General features: G+C 35.2%; 1 long non-coding RNA gene across 1 annotated transcript; it reads right to left on the bottom strand.

Annotated features, from left to right (window-relative positions):
* Positions 1-680: 680 nt before the first annotated feature.
* On the bottom strand, positions 681-15835 carry LOC132693344 (uncharacterized). The gene is made up of 4 exons (XR_009616741.3): positions 15527-15835; positions 12420-12579; positions 11498-11597; positions 681-2520 (listed from the first exon to the last, which is right to left on the bottom strand). It is a non-coding gene; the product is annotated as an uncharacterized LOC132693344 (long non-coding RNA).
* Positions 15836-16878: the final 1043 nt, after the last annotated feature.

The following is a 16878-nucleotide window of genomic DNA, read 5'->3' as shown; positions in this document are numbered from 1 at the left end:
GCTATTTGGTAGGTTAAAAATTATGGTCTTGTCTTCTTTTTTTTTTTTTTTTTTTTTTTAATTTTTTTTTCCAACGTTTTTTATTTATTTTTGGGACAGAGAGAGACAGAGCATGAACGGGGGAGGGGCAGAGAGAGAGAGGGAGACACAGAATCGGAAACAGGCTCCAGGCTCCGAGCCATCAGCCCAGCGCCTGACGCGGGGCTCAGAGCCTGACGCGGGGCTCGAACTCACGGACCGTGAGATCGTGACCTGGCTGAAGTCGGACGCTTAACCGACTGCGCCACCCAGGCGCCCCTATGGTCTTGTCTTCTTAAAAGCCATAGAGCTAAACAATATTTATTAGATCATGGGCTCCTATTTAGTTTTCAAAAATTAGTATCTATCGTAATGTTTCGACAAAAATGCAAATTAAATATTGGCTGAAAGAGATAAGCAGCAGTATTCTTCTGTGGGACAGACATGGTCCATGGCATGAAATGTACTTCAGGAGATTCTTGTGATATTTACACTTCTACCTACAGCTGCTCTACCAAACCCTGTCAAGGGAATGCCACTTTTTACAGAGAGTGACTGAACACCGAGTAGTAGCCGATACATGTTAAAGGCTTAAACGTGGGGACCAATAAATAAAATCTTCCATTTTAAACAACATAAGTGCTGGCGCATGATGGTTGTTTAATGGTACTTGAAGAAAGGCACATGAAGTATTTTGTTTCAATACAGCATCCTTGAAAAGGCTACCTTCCAAGTCAACGAGTGAGTTACCTAATATTCATTGTAGCTTGGAGAAAAGAAGGAATTATTGGCTTAAATATTTGAAAAGTCCACTTACTATTAGACATAGGTGCTCAAATGAGGCTACGGGAACTCTATGTTTCTGTTCCTTATCTCTTTTCCTTTGTGATGGTTCCATTTTCATGCAGACTCCCCCACATGGAAGCCAAAAGGCTATAAGAAACTCTAGACCCATCCCTTACCACATCAACAACCCGCCAACACACACCCCAGAAGGGAGCCTTTCATCCTAGAAGGGAGAACGGATTCTGACCAGACCACACAACATATATCCACTATGCCACATTAGCTATTGTAATAGTGATTGTTAATGAAGTTCTGTAGTGTCCAAATATATTCAGGCAGTGTCATAAGGCACCTAAGAGTGCTTAATTTTTCTTCTTTGCCTGATAGTCCTTAAGTGCCCATGGTTGGATAACTCTTTGTTTATTAAGTAAAAGTCATTTTCTAATATGTTCCAGGAGTTTTCTGTATGCTGAAGTCTTAAGATGAGAAGATACAATATAAAAAGTATACTGGGTAAAAGAGAGATAGACTTGAAAACACATAATTACAGCACCATGACATCATTTTTACATAAAGACCCATTGGAGCTTAGGATAAACTACACACCTGCCTAGGGAGACAAGGAAGATTTTCCAGGTGAAGTACATGGGTATTGTTAAGAAGACATTGCGACAGTGTACTAAATTAAAGAAATTTTTCCAACGTTTTGTTTTTCTCTAAATATTTCACGCTCAAGCAGCCACAGTGGATTCACTGTTGCAGAGACCTGCCTCATGGTTGTTCCAGTCCTTGTTTTTGGCAAGTCTATGATGAGGCAGATACATATTAGAATGCGGTCCCATCAAAATCAAGGAGATCCTGGTTTATCCCTAAAAATGCAGTTGAGGCATCTGTATTCCTCCTTTGCTAAGTACAGAGAGTTGGTGCACACACGGATTCCATAGTGAAAAATCATAGTTGACAAATATCAACTTTAAATGTATCCCCTCCTGTCCTTATTTCTAGTAAAAGATGTAGCCCTGAAAAAGTTTTATTAAAATCCAATCTTATTACTTGTTCTAGTCTCTTATCTTCAGGCCATGGTAACAACCCCAGCTTCGTGTATTGTACTCAAAAGTAGATGACTACTGATGATGAGTGATGTGAAACATATTTTCATGTGTCTCTTAGCCATCTGGATGTCTTCTTGGAAAAATGTCTATTCACATCCTCTGCTCATTCTTTCACTGGATTATCTGGTTTTTTGGGGTGTTGAGTTTGATAATTTCTTCCTAGATTTTGGATACTAACCCTTTATACAATATGTCGTTTTCAAATATCTTCTCCCATTCCGTAGCTGCCTTTTAGTTTTATTGATTGCTTCCTTCACTGTGCAGAAACTTTTTATCCTGATGAGGTCCCAACAGTTCATTTTTGCTTTTGTTTCCCTTACCTCCAGAGACGTGTGTAGGAAGAAGTTGCTGCAGCTGAGGTCAAAGAGGTTGCTGCCTTTTTCTACTGTAGGATTTTGATGGTTTCCTGCCTCACCTTTAGGTCTTTCACCCATTTTGAATTTATTTTTGTGTTGGTGTAAGAAAGTGGTCTAGTTTCATTCTTCTGTATGTCACTGTCCAGTTTTCCCTGTACTATTTGCTGAAGAGACCATCTTTTTTTCCATTGGATATTCTTCCCTGCTTCAAGAGTCACATTCACCACCAACTGAGCCAGCCGGGTGCTCTGAAAAATTAGAACTTTCTATCAGTCACAGGTCACCTTCATTCAAACATCAAACATTCTGACTCTGAAAAAGAAGTAGATAATTACTTATAACTAAAAAGACCTGAATCTTATCAGCAGCACTAAAATATTTCCTTATGCTAAGTCATATTTTTTTTCCATGTCGTAACATTTCTGATTGCATTTGTGATTAGTGGCCTGTCAGTTAATTGGCAATATTTGTGGTTGTTTTTCTTTTCTTAGAGGTGAAAAAAATAATGGAAGATCTTAAATTCACAGTGTTTTAGATTTGGTAAATTATTACATATATCCCAGGAAAGCTGAAAACTATACTTGGAGGTTCTATTCTGGGTAAGGCAGTCTGTTTGCATCCAGACTCCCAACACTTATGCCCTGGACAAGTGACTTAACTTCTCTGTGCCTTATGTTCTTCATCAATAAAAGGGTAAATAATAGTACTAATTTCAAAAGGTGTTATGAGATTTAAAAAAAAAAAAAGAGTTAACCCTTGTAAAACCTTTTAATCAACATCTGGCATGTAGAAAGCATTTCCAGTTAATATTAACTATTATCATAGCCCTGTTTTTTTTTCTCCCTTGGGTTTACAGGGGTTTTGTTTTGTTTTGTTTTTTAATTTAAGTCCAAGTTAGTTAACATGTAGTGTAATAATTATTTCAGGAGTAGAATTTAGTGATTCCTCACTTACATGTAACACCCAGTGCTCATCCTAACAAGTGTCCTCCTTAGTGGCCATCACCCATTTAGCCCATCACATCACCCAACACCCCTCCAGGAACCCTCAGTTTGTTTTCTGTATTTAAGAGTCTCTTACAGCTCTGGTTTGTAGTACATTCTTCAAAATCTCCATGCCTAACCTTTAAATAATGTTTTCTTTCTACTGCTTCACAGTGGCATTAAAGTTTATGCCCCCAGGGTTCAGAGTCAAAGTAACTTAGAATATGGAATTTGAATTGCAAAATGGTCCCACTGGCATATTCAATACGTAGGCACCAGCCACAGGTGGCTATCTACATCTAAATTAATTAAAAGTAAGTAAAATTAAAAACTTAGTTTCTATGTCACACTAGCTATTTTTCAAGAGCTCAATAGCCACATGTGTATAATGGCTACCATATGGCACAGCACAGATGTAGAACATTTCTATCACCACAGAAAGTTCTAATGGACATTGCTAGTCTATATTCTCCTAAGCTAGCTCCCTACTAATGAGAGTTCTCATTTTTGTGTCTGTTATAAATTTGATAATGATGTGGTGTCTTTATACTGAGGAGACACCAAATCATCATAATTTTTAAAAACTTCTAGTTTGTAGTAAGGGCTATTATTTTGTAATATTCAATCTTCCTCTTCACTCTAGATACCAACAGTTGATACTCATAATAAACCTAGCTAGGCTAGGTATGCCATCTGTGACCTCAATGTAGAATAAAGATGGTCTGGTCAAGATGGGCTGGGAGTATTGGCATTGGCCATGAGGCTCTGTGTTGTGATAAGACACGTTTCAATTTTCCTTTGTGTCCATACGGCATAAGAATAGTTTGTAGACAATGCTCTCATATTTATCCTAAAGAAACTTAGGATCATATTTTCTTTAATAATTTTAAAGAATACCTATTAAGCTTGTATCAGGAAGAAAAAACTTCTACTCAGTTGTAGGTGGGAATGTCAACAGTGTATGATATAGTTCTTGAACTCAAATGACTTGGTCTACATGGGTTATAAAAAGAACACAATGAAAAACTATAAAAGTTAGGATATTATACTTTTAAATAAGATTAAAGAAACATAATGGAGGTTCAAATGAGGAGAATATATCAGAAAATTTTCAACTTGATCTTTAAACTTTCCTAAAAACCATTTTAAGTATATTTTACCCTCTGGCTTCTTCTTTTCCTATCGCTGACCTGCTTTTTCAAGTCACAAACCGATGAAAAGTCCAATTGCCAGCATTTTCCACACAGCATAATTAAACCACACATAAGGTAAGTTTCAATATGTCTCAAACAGTATCTCTTTACCAAAGTTCACTTTTTTTTTCATAATTCACACTACCTTAAAAACCTTATTTTGTGGGACGTAGGTGAGCTCATTGGAGAAAACGTCATAAAGATTTTGTGGCAGTAAGTCATGTAATATTATCAGTCATTAAAAAAAATATCAGATTTCAAGCCTGATGCTTATAACCATCATCCTGTGAAATTCAACACCTTAGCAATCATTAACGGTTTTAGTTTTTAAGAATAAAATAAGAATCCTTACAGTTTCTAATTTAAAAGCTTTAACAGTTTGATTTGCCTAAAACTACGATTTACAAAATGCAGTGCAAATGTCATGAAATCTGCCTTCATTCTCACAAAGCGATACATGAAGTAATGAAATACAGCACAACTTTCTTTAATGGATTAGTTGAACTCAAACAGTTGCTTTGTTAGAAGATTGCTTGTTATCATTTACTCTGGCATTGGATAGTAAACAAAGCCAAGGAAATACAATGCACTCAATTATTTTGCTGGGCTGTGTTCCTTGAATGGGTGAGGGAGAGAAGAATCTCTTTCTTATGTTCACCTCCCTGTCAATGTAAGAAATATTTTAGTGAGACATGCTTTTACCTCGTCCTGTTCCCATGGAGAGAAAGAATATCCACTTCTCAGGCGAAGAGAAAGAAGGGAAAACTACTTTCTACCTCCTTGTCTCCGCTCCTATTTGTGGGTTAAGTTGGAAAAAGAAATAGAGAAGACTCAGCAACTTTCTTTCTTGCAGAGAAGACTGGCTTATCCTTGACATGTAGAGATTTTCCTCTCTCCACCAGGTTAAAAAGGTCTCTCTCTTTGAGGAAGGCCCAATGACGCCCAAATCTGCCTATGTCTAGAGAAATAAGCTCAATTAATTTTTTTTTTTCAATTTATCCTTATAAGTCCTAAAACTGATCCCCTGAGTCTCATGTGATTGATAATTCTTTCTCCGAATGATATAAAACTCCGGGGAACAGAAGGTGATTGAACAGTCCTTCTCAAGACCCACCTTGCCAATGGTTTAATACCTAGATCATCTTTTCGGCCAAGAATTCAACTTTGGGAGATGTTACAAACAGATGGGTTTTGAGAGGACATTCTTTCCCTTCATGAAGAGGAAATCACCTGGTTCTCTCTTATGTTTGTTTTGTTTTTCCAAAAGTCAGTTATATCGTCCCTAATCCAAAACTATATTGCTATCCTTCCTCTTTGTCATCAACGTCCCAAGTTCTAGACAGGAGTAATGTAAAATCTTTGGTGCAGGAATGATCCCATCAACGTTAGAAGAGTATTGCTGACAGTTGAGTTTCCTATCTTGACTAAATCGTGACTCTTCTTTAAATTTATTCCTCAAAGTTTCTGAATATCTTGCCTGTTCTCTCTGTTCTGTCCAGTAACTGTATTTTAGCCATTGATTTCCATCTACCCATGACCTAGTGTGTCTGACACTTGATATCAACAGCAGCCTGTCATTTCATCCTGCAAGAATCATTCTATCTATCCTCCTATGAGTAGACAGGATAGAGGTTGAGCTCTATTTGGCCAATAATACCACCCTCCCTCTGGACCAATTGGCAAATTCCCGAACTCTTTTCATCTCTAGCCCTGTATAAGCAACCTTAGAATTTCCAAACCCTGCCTAATAGAGCCCAAATTCTTCCAGTACATTCATGTCATGCCTTCCAACTTGTATAATAAAATCTCCTCACTTATTTTTCATGGGACAATGAACTTAAAGTCCAAGAATGAATCTCAAATAATACCCAGATGCTGGAGTCTTAGTGCCTTGCTTCTAATTCCAATTCTACCATTAACTACATCCGTGACTTTAGACAATAAACCTAATCTCTTTGCAGCTCAGTTTTTTAACCTATAAAATGGGAACACAACCGTTATCCACTACATAAGGTTATTCTGAGGATTAGCTGAGATAACATTTTATATGCTGTCGAATACAGCATACATCCAGTGAATATTTGTTCTTAATACCAAACTTTTCTTGGATCAGTTTTTATTTGCATAGCTAAAACAGTTTAAATGACTACAATTCAATGTTTTTTATGTTATCTACAGACAAGTGAAGAATAATATAACAAATACCCTTTTTCGCATCACCCAGAATTTTAATATATAAAAACAGCATACTCTCTGTGTGTTTTTATTGTTAATATAAATGTTATCCTAAACATTATTGTTAAGGTTACTTTTCTCACTCAGAATTATCGCTTGAGATCTACTTTTGCTATAATTCATTCATTTTAATTTTATGTATTATTTTCTCATATGAACACACTATAGTTCACCTGTAACCCTGTGAATAATTTATAATTTTTTTTCACCTTGAAAAATAAGGTGCAGCAATAAACATGCTCAGCCACGTCTCACTGTAAAAACATGCAAGAAATTCTTACGGACGTATAAGCAGTTAAATTACTTTTCCATACATCCCATACGTTATCAACTTTACTAGGTTAGTCAACTGCTATTGAAATGAATTATCAATTTAGTCTTCTATGTCAAGTGAATGAGGAGTCAACTTTACCTGATGTTAGCCAAATTTGGTATCTTCAAGCATTTTAATTTTTACCAGTCGGACGGGAAAAAACGGTATCTATTCTTATCTATGATTACTAGTGTGTTTAAGTATCTGTCACATGTTTAACAGATTCAAGATTCCTCTTATATTAACTACCTGTTATAACTTCTTGTAAAGAGCTTTTTCCTTTTCCTCATTTAGTACTAATGCCATTTTTATCATACACTAAGTCCTCATATATGTGTAAGTTTCATTCTGAGGTCATATTCTTATCCATTAATATCTTTACCCCTGAAGCAATATGATAACATTTTAATTACTTTTATAATAAATCAGTATATTGTAAGACGGGTTTTCTCCTCATTTTTATTCATTAGGATAGCTTGGTTATTCTTGAATAATTTATTTTTCAGCATTTATATGAGGATTATCTAGTCCACTCTCACTAAAAACCCTATTACAATTTTTGTTGGAATTGCAATGACTGCGTAGATTAATTTGGAGAGAACGAACTTTAAAAATTATTTTTATAAAATATACAGTGTACACCTGTACAAAATGTTTTAAAACCATACTGAGTTGGGATGACAGTCTTCAATTTCTACTTTCCAGGAAACCCTTATCCAGAGTTTTTAAGTAAGCGAATTATTTGTGTGTGTCCCATTCTGAGATTGTCACACGCCATTTGTGCTGTGTGTCTCCTTCATGTTTCAAAGTTGAGATTCTATTTTCATTACTGCAATTGCTCAAACCCTGGCCTTAAATTTTGAATCTGTTGTCACCCTCCTCCTTTCCCAATCATCCCCCCATTTCTCCATTGTGATAGACTGTTTTGCAAAGATGGTTGCGAGAATGTCTCTGATTCCTAGATGCATCCTTTGCAGTGTGACTTTGCCACTCACAAAGAAAAAAAAGAAAAGAAAAACACTAGGAATCTATTTCTCCACTCTGAATCTAGCCCAGCTTTATTATACTGGTTTTGATAAGAAGTGACGTACATTTTGCATTACAATTCTCTTAGAATATTTGACTAAGGTCAGGAAAAACAAGAACTACCCAGCTAAGCACTGTTTAAATTACCAGCCTACAGAATTATGAGATGACAAATCATAGTGGACTTAGGTCATAAATTCACCCACCTTCCCTCAAACTTAACTAATAATAAGGCGGTGTGTACTATTTTGCACCCTTCTCAATGTTCTTACAATCATGTATGCATAATAGTTGGGCTATTAATTTTTGTGGTGTTTTACAAAAATGCAACACTATGTTTTACACCTTTAGGTCTTGTTTTTGATGTTCCCAGTATTGTACATTGTAGAAATCTTTCCCAATTGTCTTATAGATCAAATTCTTTCTTTTAGTAATTGTTGCATACAATTTCATGGTATGGATTGTCACAGGCTTTACATTCTCTTACTAATGGAGATTCACTGTTGTCAGTTATGACTATTATACTATGAGTATTTTAGTTAATCTGCCCTTATTGGCTGGTACACTTATTTCAAAAAGATGGATTCTAAAACAATGGTTTAGCATCGAATTCCTATAGGCCAAAGCTCATTTCTCAAATCTCTTTTCCTTATTGTTTAAGACATCTTTACTCTGAAGTCTCCATTTTAGTTTGTTACACAGTTTGGTGATATCTTCAGATTAGGTTTATAAGTGACATATTCTCTGATTTCTTACAAAATTGTATTTTTCTCTCCATGACAAGTGAGTAGTGCCTTGCCTGTCAATGGGACTTAGGGTTATATTCCTTTCATCTAGTTGATCTGCAGATTTCATTCCACGGTTTCCCACCTTGATGTGTTACAGTTGAGAACTTGAGGTCCGGCGATAGCCTCTCCCTTCCTCTTCCTTTGCTCTGCTCATTACATCTGGAAGCATGCCAGAGTTGGTTGTGTTTGCTTGTTTGTTTGTTTTAGTCTTCCAACTCCAAAATAGGATGTATTTCTGCATTTATTTTTGTCTTCTTTATTTTTTCCCAGAAATGCTTTTATTTTTCAGTGCAGTCGTCTTGTACATATTTTCTTCCTTTCAGTCTTAAATATTTTATAGTTGTTGGCATTATTTGAAGTGCATTTTTAAAAATTTAATTCCCCAAATGTGTGCTACTGATATATATTAATACAACAGATTTTTGTTTACCAACCTTGTACTTTTTGGCCTTGTTATATTTACTTATTAATTCCAGTAGCCAGTCAATTCACAGGGATTTGCTGTATAAACTAATAGATGGCAATAGGGAGACTTTTTACTTCTTTCTTGCCTATCTTATGAATTGTATTTTATTTGCCTTATTGTGATAGCACCCCACTTTAGTTTGCTCAAGAGTTTTTAATGAAAACTGATGTTAAATTTTGTCAGGAACTTTTTTCTGCATTTATTAAAAATATTGTAAGTTCTGGGGCACCTGGGTGGCTCAGTATGTTAAGCGTCTGACTTTGGCTCAGGTCATGATCTCGCGGTTTGTGAGTTCGAGCCCCGCGTCGGGCTCTGTGCTGACAGCTCAGAGCTTGGAGCCTGCTTCGGATTCTGTGTCTCCCTCTCTTTCTGCCCCTCCCCCACTCACACTCTGTCTCCTCTCTCTCAAAAATAAATAAATGTTTAAAAAATTTAAACAATATATTCTAAGTTCTAACATTTTTATTATCATAATATGGGAAAATACATTAATTGATTTTCAACCTGGCATTACTGATATAATCCCTACTTTAGCACAATGTTTACCTTTTTCTCATCTTGTTGGATTTTATTTGTTAATGTTTTGTTAACGCCCTTGAATCTATGTTCATGAGGGATAATGGTGTCTAATTTTCTATTTTCGTTATCTTTGTTAGAACTTAGTATTAGGGTCATGCTGGCTTCATGAATGATTTGTGCAGCGTTTTTCCTCTGTTTTCTGAAAAATTTGTATAAATTTGTCATTCATTATTCCTTGATATTTGAGTAAACACATGTGTGACACCATCTAGGCTTGGAATTTTTGAGTTTTTTTTGATAACAAGTCCAATTTGTTTAATAGATACAAGGCTATTTAAGTTTTCTGTTTCTTTTTTTTGTCAATTGTTGTTATTTCACACGTCATTAGCCTTTTCATCCAAATCGCAAGTTTGATTTCATCGAGTTGTTCATAATATTCTCTTCTTGTCCCTTCACTGCCCATAGGATCTGTACTAAGAAACATTCATGCATTTGCTGCCAGCCACAATTTTTGATATATTTTATTTTTATTGTCATTCAGTTCAAACTGTTTCCTTATTTTATTTGGGCCATGACCCAGTCATAATATATTGTTTTATCTCCAGAAAGTTGGAGCTTTTCTAGAAATTTTATTGTTATTAACACCTAATATAATTTCATTGTGGTCAGAGAACACACTTTATGTAATTTTGATTCTTTTATACTTATTGAGACATGTTTGATCATCCAGCAGAGGGTCTATTTTGGTGAATATTCCATGTGCAACTAAAAGAATTTGTATTCTGAAGTTAATTTATGCAGTTAACTTAATATTTCATAAATGTCAATTAGATTAAGGTGGCAAGGAGTGTTCAGATTCCATTTTTTAAATTGGTTTTGTGTCTAATTTCCTATTAAATGCTCAGAAAATGTGTAAACATGTCCGTTTATAATGGTGGCATTGTCTAATTTTGTTTTTAATTCTGTCAAATTTTGCTTTATGTTACTTGAGGTTTTATTATCAGATGTATAAACATTTACAGTATTTGTAGTTTCCTGGTGAGTTTCCCCCTTTACTATAATGTAATATCCTCCACTGTCTCTTTAGGTGTTTAGGGTTTATTTTGTCACATTAGCATAGCCAGTCTAGCCATTTTACTATTTGCAAAAGGTTGGTTTGTATTTCTTTCCAGGCATTTACTTTCAACTCATCTGTGTCTGTATCTGTTAAGTACGTCTCTTATAGGCAACATATATTTGGTTCACATTTTATATTAATTTGTTGTGCTAATCTCCACCTTTTAGAATGCTTAGACCATTAGTATTTTACCCAATTAATTAATTGATTACTTAGGTTACCATGTAAGTTTTTGTCTTTTTTGGATTTTTTTTCCCGTTTTCCACATTTCCGATTTTCTCTGAAATTATTTGAATGTATTCAGTGTCCTATTTTAATGTATCCATTGGCTTCTAGATTATTTGGCTATATTTTAGGGGAGAGGAGAGACAGAGAGAATACTCCAGGGATTACAATATACAAATCTAGCATGCTTATATTTTATATTATGCCAACTCATATAAAGTGTACTAACTTTGCAGTCTCTCCTTAGGTTAGAGTTTTCATATGTATGGTTCACACATATACTGAAAATCCTGACACACAATAATATACTTTTTGCCTTAAACAGTCATACATATTATAACAAATTAAGAGGAAAATTACCATTTCAGATGATCTGCATTCATTTCCAAGGATCCAAGTGTCTACCTGGTATAATCTCCCTTTAGTATTTACGTTCACCTATGACGTTTCCTTACTTCTCCTGAATTGAAAATGTGAGAAAGAGTATGTCAGTAACTTTCAATCTGAATATCTGATATTATGAATGAAGTTGAAAAAAAATGAAGTTGAACACATCTTCATGTGTTTTATACTGGATATATTTATCACCCTTCATTGTTTTTTTTTTCTTTTTTCAGTTTTTCCTATGAATGTTTTCATATTTATTTTTGTATATGAATTTTAGAATAATTTGTTCTGGAAAAGTTCTAGAAAATAATGGTTGGTAAAATTTAGTGCTATGGCATTAAATTTACAAATTAAATTAGGGAGCATGTACGTATTTATGATATTTTGCCATTCTATCTAAGACAAGAACTGTATTTGTTCAAATACTCTGTGCCTTGTTTCAAATATTTTTCATAAAATGTTATTTAATATTTCTTGTTAAACATTCCTTAGCATTTTGTCTTTTAAATTTCTATTGTAAATAAAGTTTTGTCTTTATATCTTCTATCTGGCTATTGTTTATAAATATGAAGCCTATTGTTTGCTTCAACTTTTATTATGAAATAATTTTGGACTTAGGTAAAAATTTCAGAAATTGTACAAAAAATCATTTAATGTCTTTCACACAGAACCCCGTATGTTCTATCATATTTGTTTTACCATTTCTTACATATATGCATGCATCTGTTTACTTATAGACAGATATAGGTAATCGTTTCTTAGATGAGAGCAGGTTACCAAGCTTCCTTACCTATAAATACAGTATGTATTATATATGTATTTACTAAAAAAACAAAAACAAAAAGGTTATTCATTTATAACCACAGTAACAAAATTTGGAACTGAATACTGATACCGTTATATTATCCAATCCAAGGGTGTTCAAACTCTGTCAGTTGCCTCACTACTCTTATTTGTAGTAAAATATATTGCTTCATTCTGGTTCATAGTCCATTCCAGGGTCATGGGTTCACTTAACTATCATTTTCCATAGTGTTCTCCAATCTAGAAAGAATCTTAATCATAAGATATAAATAAAAAGTTTAGAATTGCCAATTCATACACTGAAAAGGAAATATACTTACTAGATTGCAATATTTAGTTGGAGTTCCTTTTGTCTTTACCATGAAGATATATATTCAAAATATTGTATTCAAAAGCTTCTTGGATTCCTTCTCTTACATATCACTCAGCATGATTATGTAATACATTTGAAATTGTGTTCCATTTTCCCCCGTATTTATTATTTTTCATATGTAAAACAACATGATTCTGTTGTATGATTAGTATATTTTCCTTAGAAGTGTGAAATTTTGAAGCTGTGACTTCCACATGGCTACCTTTTTTTTGGGAGGGGGATTTCATCTTGCTTCTGTCATTAATGCCAAACAGCTTTATTTTCCTTGTTTATCACAATGGATGCATGCCTGCATTGCATTTTGGACGTGAATTACCTACTACTCAAGATTCACACCTTCTGCCAATACACTGAAATCCTTTACCGAATTATTCTCCCACTGTTTTATTCAGGATTATGATATTTAGAATTATGGCAGCAGATATACCTCCTTGGTAAATTTTATGTTCAAGATAGGAAACTTTCATTGTAGGCAATAAAATGTCATTACCGAAAGTTACTATCTAGCTTGCAGGACAGCTACTCGGGGCTAGATTACAATATATCTTCAGGGATTGATTGCGTATTTTTGAATTTGCATTTTTCCTCAAGGTTGAGCATTTTTAAAAAGTTGTTATTACTCAACTTAAATTTATAATGTTCCAAAGCCCATGCAACGAATAACTAACAAGAAGGTAATACTCCACAGGAAGTCTGATTTGGAGGTGATCTCCTCAATGAAGGTCGTTATCATGTAAACTGCATGATGTCCAGTGATCACACTTTGTGTGTGCTCATCCTGTATGCTTTTGTCAGTCAACCCATTTTACTGGAAGGCTCAGTATGTTTCAGGAAAAAAAGTAACATATCACTGATCCTTTCAATTATCTTACGAAAGTATTTATTAAATGTCTCATATATGTGTACTAAGAGACACAAAATAGGACATCGTCTACACCGTTTGTTTTCCAGTAGGGAAAACGATGTCTGAAATACAACATTTGTAGAAGTGAATAAAACTGCGGAAACGTTGAGTTCTGTCCATATGGCAGATTAAAGTACCGGGCAGACTTCCAAGTCAAACGTGGAAATTTAGGATGAAATGTAACCAGTCTCCTTTCGAGTGGTAAGCCTACCTAGCCAGAAAGGATGGGGACATTTCCTGGGGTCAGAAACAAAAAGCAAACTAAGAGCCAGTGTGATTTTAGCCGACGCTACAGTTACCCTGGCCTGGGAGGGCAGGGTCACACCCGGTTTCTGTCACCCGAGGGCCAAAATCTTAAAGCTTACATGCAAAGATGAATCCATGCCTGTGCAGAATGGGCAAGTAGATGAGACCTACGGACTGGCCCATTTGAAGGGCTGCATCCTTGGAGAAAGATTGGAGAACTCCAGAAAAACCCACTCTCTGGCTACAGAGGTATAATAAAGAATTTGGGACAGGGTATGTGCCATAAAGATAAGGAAGAAGCGCATCTAGTTTGGTATGGGCTCTGAGTGAGCCAAAATTGTCCTCTGAGTTGATAGCTGTAGCTCTGTACCTCACATAGGTTTAGGGTTTGAGTTTATACTACTTCACTCTTCCGGGAACAATATTGTATGATGGTTTACGCTATATTCTTACTATATTTGAAATCTCTGGCGTGTCCTCAATTATCATAATTTCAAATTTCTAATGTTCCCTTGTGCCATATAATTTTCTTGATCATTCTGGATAAAGGTTTGTCCATTTAAGTTCTCTTTAAAAATAAGTTTGTTTTGGTTTATACTCTATTACATCTGTGCTTTATCTTTTATAGTTAATGCTAAAATATACTTTTCTCCCTTATGTACTTTCTCAGTTGAATGTTCTTATTTTTTTTACATGTTCAAAAGAATATATCCTTGAGATGAAGTTTTTATTTATATTGTTTGAGTTTTCATAATTCTTTTTTTATACCTTATATAGGACATGGAAAGTATGAGATAAACCTTCAAGAAAATAAGTTGACTAATTCTAAAAGTATAAAGTCTGAATAATGGGATAAGAGAGAAGAAGAGAACAGAAAAAAAAGAAGAGGGGAGGACAATTTAAAAATCAACACAAAGGGTTGCCTGGTTGGCTCAGTTGGTTAAGCGTCTGACTTTGGCTTGGGTCATGATCTGATAGTTCATGAGTTTGAGCCCCACTTTGGGCTCTGTGCTGACAGTTCAGAGCCTGGAGCCTGCTTCAGATTTGTGTCTCCCTCTCTCTGTCCCTCTCCCACTCATGCTCTGTGTCTCTTTCTCTCTCAAAAAAAAAAAAATTAATAAACATTAAACACACACACACACACACACACACACACACACAAATTATATCCCCAAATTAAAAGACATGACTTCCAGATTGAAACTGCTACTTGTCCAGCAAAAATAATCTTTAACATTCTCAAAGTGTTAGAACCTGGAATTTTAGAAAATGGAGTTTACAGAGAAAGACCTAAAGCTTCCAGAAAGACGAAAAAGAGAGAGAGAGAGAGAGACGAAAAGAGAGAAAGAGGAAGGAAGAAAGGAAAGAAGGAAGGAACGAAGGAACGAAGGAACGAAGGAACGAAGGAAGAAACAAAGTTTGGTCCCATACAAAGCATGAGAATAAGGGTAGTATCTGGTTTTGTACTGTAACAATAGAAGTTAAAAGAATATACACATACTTTCCAAGTTCCATAAAGAAATGAATGAAAATCTGGTACTCTGTATGCCCAGACAATGTATCTATCAAGTGTAAAAGTAGAAGGAGGACATTTTTTAGACATTGGTGTTGTGTAAGAGTTAACTTAGCCTAATTGATATTGTTATCTCCAGGAGGACCAGCTTGAGAAACTGACCTTTGGGAAGATTTCTGGAAACCTGGCCTGTAGAATTTGCCAGACTCTGCACTGATAAGTAGTTTTATGTGACTGGAAGACTGAATTCTGCTATATTAGTCTCCTAGATTGCTTGTGCAAACAATGTAAGTTATGATGAACACTCACTTTACTTCTCGGAGTTTGGAATTTTAGTAACAGTGATTGGTTGCTCAGGCAACAAGTGCCTACATGACAAGTCTTCGGCAAAATCCCCACACTCTGAGTTTTAAGAAGACTTCCTGAGGCAGAAGCCTTGGATATATTTTTCTCATTTCTTCTGCTAAAGAAAGAACAATGTTCTGTCCGGGACCTCCCTTCCCGTCATCCCATGATGGGGACCTTTGGAAGGTCTGGACTCCTCTCCAGACTCTTCCTGATGCCTCTCTGTTCTGTCCCGTGCTGATCCTGCTGTTCACTGTAATAACCCATAACTGTGATCAAAACTATCTCTCAATCCTGTGAGTCCTTTTAAAGAAATACCAAAAGCCTAAGTGGGTGGGTACTTCCTCACCCAAACACATGGTCTTAAAAATTAACATCCATACATTCTTGGTCAGGAATTTCCCAAGAGATGTGCTCCACCAAAACAGGTCGTTTTATCAACAAAGCGGAAGAATCTGGATCCAGAAAGTATTTACTACACAGTAGAGGCAAATAAAATGCCCGCAGTGATGGTAAATGTAAGAATATGAAAACTACAAATTAAGCCTAAGATAAAACAAGCCCACGTTAAGGAAGAACACAGAGGGGCTCATTGATAGATCCCTGGATGCAGTTGAACAAACTGAGAATGAAATTGCACTTGATTTATAAAGTTTGACTAGGACTTAAGGATAAGAAAATGACTTTTCAATTAAACGAATAAAAATAATTAACTGAAAGGAAATAAAATCACATGTCTCAGAAATGAATACCATTTAGATATCCATGATGATGCAGATTGTGAATAATGATATAACCAAAATTCTGATGCAACAAATTTAGGAGGGTGGTTGAATTTTCACATGAGACATGTGTGCACATGCACGGGTATGAGAAGTATTATTAGGGTTAAAGCTTCCTTATTAAGGGTGTAATAAGTAATAAATAATTTTAGCAGGAATATAAAAATGCCTTGAAGAAATATTAGAAAACTGGAAGTAAATACTAGAAATAAAAACTAAAAGTATGGCTGCCTTTGTGGAGCAGGAATTAGGCTTGGGAGTACGTGCAGAACCACAAATTCGTTTTTATTGGAGACTTTGCAAAATTATTAACCCTTTAAAGTACATACACAATTTGAAAACGAGAATTGTATATATGTTTTTTTAAAACCTTTTAAAGTTTATTTA

Source organism: Panthera onca, chromosome B1 (genome assembly GCF_046562875.1).
Source record: "Panthera onca isolate mPanOnc1 chromosome B1, mPanOnc1 haplotype 2, whole genome shotgun sequence".
Classification (NCBI taxonomy): domain Eukaryota; kingdom Metazoa; phylum Chordata; class Mammalia; order Carnivora; family Felidae; genus Panthera; species Panthera onca.
Note: the sequence above shows the minus strand (reverse complement) of the source record. Positions and strands in the feature narration are given on the sequence as shown.